Source organism: Nasonia vitripennis, chromosome 5 (assembly GCF_009193385.2).
Source record: "Nasonia vitripennis strain AsymCx chromosome 5, Nvit_psr_1.1, whole genome shotgun sequence".
In the NCBI taxonomy this organism is placed as follows: domain Eukaryota; kingdom Metazoa; phylum Arthropoda; class Insecta; order Hymenoptera; family Pteromalidae; genus Nasonia; species Nasonia vitripennis.
The window spans coordinates 14339485-14342310 of NC_045761.1; the positions used below are offsets into that span (position 1 = coordinate 14339485).

Consider the following 2826-nt stretch of genomic DNA (forward strand, 5'->3'; position numbering starts at 1 on the left):
GCCGGCCAATGTACTAATAACAAAAAAAGGCGTTCTAAAGATCGCTGACTTCGGATTATCAAGAGCATTCAAAGAAAACAGCAACGGTGAGCAAAATCGTTTTACAAATAGAGTGGTGACTATATGGTACCGGCCACTGGAGCTTTTACTCGGTGAAAGGAACTATGGCCCCTCTATTGATATGTGGGGGGCTGGTTGCATACTGGCCGAAATGTAGACGAGGTAAATCACTGTTTATTTTATCTCTATAATGAATATTTCATTGAAGATAGAGACTTATTAATGATGCTTAATTTCGCCGGACAGCTTCATCAAATCTGTTACCTATGCGGATCAATAACTCCTGAAGCTTGGGTCGGTGTTGACAATCTGCCACTGTTCAACAGCCTTCATTCACCCAAGAATCACAGGCGATGGGTAAGACTGGTTTTTGTATGAACATTAAAATTATCATCTCAAAATATTGTAAAATCATATTACTATATTTGTGGTTATAACTTATTGCAGCACAGTATGAATTGCTTGCTTGTGTCTATCATTCCTAAAAAAAAAAACCGCTGCCAAGTCATTAACACTTAGCTTCCTCCTATTCCGCTAGTGAAAGATAATTACATGTTTTCTAATAAATCTGTCGGATGTATGATATTCTTTTGACGATTTGAGAGTTTGGATGCATGTACTCTATATGAGTCATGTAGAGGAGTGGGGTGTCAGTTAAAGGGGTGAAACGAACAATTTGATTATTATAACTTTTCCTCTAGGAGGAAGCTATGTAGAAAAACTTGCAATACTAATAGTAAAATTTGATATAATTTTATTAATAAAATTTATAACCTTAGATAAACAATTTTTTTATTATAGCACTGTGCTTATTATCCAGGACAAAAATGTTAAAAAAATAGAAGAAAACTCAAATAAAAAAACTCTCATATTTTGCCTTACGCGCCATGCATACGTATATGTGTAATATAATCTAAGTTTTTATGAAGCTCTTTAATTTAATGTAGATTATAGATGCATTGCTTTTTTGGAATTTTTATGTTTGTTCGCTTTGATCACTTGGAGAATGTTGCTCCTTTTTTATTATTAAAATATTAATTTAGAGATACATTTCTGTGGTTGACAGGCAAAATGACTGCGTGTATCATCGCAAAAGTATCGAGTTATGTCGTTATGTCGGAAACTTTAGACTTATTTAGACTGCGGTTCTTGCCCGTGAAATATGGCAGGACTGATTGCAAGACAATCGGCCCACGATCTTTTTTATCATCCTTAATTACCATGATTTGTAAAAAGTTTCGCAGTGTAGTTATCGAGTTAAAACGGTTTTAAAAAAAATTTTGTAAAAAGTAATTCTTAAATATCTCAAAATCTAATAGAGCTAATGGGCAGCGTATAGACAGGGATCAAGACACCAAGGAAATCTATCTAAACCTAAATTTTTAATATGATTCATGCCTTTTTTCTTGAGTTATCGCTGGGAAGAGATTTTCAGTAATTATGATTTTTCTCGAGAAATAATTGATAAAATAACTTGATATATGTACACGAAGTAGTTCTCATTATTCTTATTCACTATGCTTTTTTTTTAAAGTTCTATAGAGTATTATATCGAGTGTTATATCGAGTTATAACGGTTTAAAAAAATTTTACTTTTTGTCGTATAACAAAAGAACGACGACCGATATTCTGAATTCTCTGCGTTAAAAAAATAAATAATTTTATTCTTTTTTAGGTACATATTCGGTAATTTACTTTTATAAACTTTTTCAATAACTTTATTAGAAAAAACTGAAATCTCAAAACTAAAAAATCGCTATAAAAAACGCTTCTACAAAATGAAAAACGGACTTTTTCCCCATTATGCTATAGTAAAAACAAAAAGAATGTGCCTTGGTGGGTTAAAATCCACAAAGTTGAAGCTGAGATACAGCGGTATATGAACGTCCACACACACACACGCGCGCACACACACGCGCGCGCGCACGCGCGCGCGCACGGACATTTTCCAAAAACACTATATTTCGACTAAAAATATATCAAAACACATTCTTAACATGTTTCTAGACAAACTCAAAAAATCACTATTACAATGCTTTCTCTAGGAGGAAGAAAAAAAAACATACAATGTAATATTTATAACTTTGATTGATTTTTTATTTTTTGTTACAGTTTATCGATCGTTTAAAAATATTTGTAACTAATAGGTACGCCTGCTATTTATTAAATAAGTTACTGGTCCTCGACCTGAAAGCGCGTATTGATGCAAACCAGGCCCTCGACCATATAATTTCTTTTGAACAGGGGAAGAGCCACGCGACTTGAAGTCACTGATATCCAGGTTTAGTGGGAAATCGTACTCGACGTTAAACCCATCGGAGCATCGTTATATGCTTCTAAAAGCGCCCGCGACTGCAGCACCTGCAGAGGATTGCTATGAAGAGAGAATATTCTAGTCATAGCAGTCTTTTAGCAAGGTGTCGATGAGGATCGTGTGGAAATAGTATATTGTGCAATGAGTGCGATAAGATGCCAAATATGCACTTAAAAGTTTATAATTTATTCAAAGGTATAGTAATATATAATCATATTAATTAAATCTGGAATCAGACTTTAAATTCAAATATTTAAGGTACTAAATTAATGAAATTTGTATTTTTCAGAACTATATATTACAAATCAATTCTCCACGAGACGAATGAATGTTTTGCTCCAACCAGAAGAAAACGTTGCATATACATATATACAAGAATTTAAAAGTGCAGTATGCAAAATCACCGATTAAAATTTATAATTATTATTATTTAAATAAATTATAAGTATATT

At 32.8% G+C, this 2826-nt stretch overlaps 1 long non-coding RNA gene across 1 annotated transcript; it reads left to right on the forward strand.

The window, feature by feature from the left end:
- On the forward strand, positions 1–2556 carry LOC100118794. The gene is made up of 3 exons (XR_512685.2): positions 1–222; positions 307–417; positions 2305–2556. It is a non-coding gene; the product is annotated as an uncharacterized LOC100118794 (long non-coding RNA).
- Positions 2557–2826: the final 270 nt, after the last annotated feature.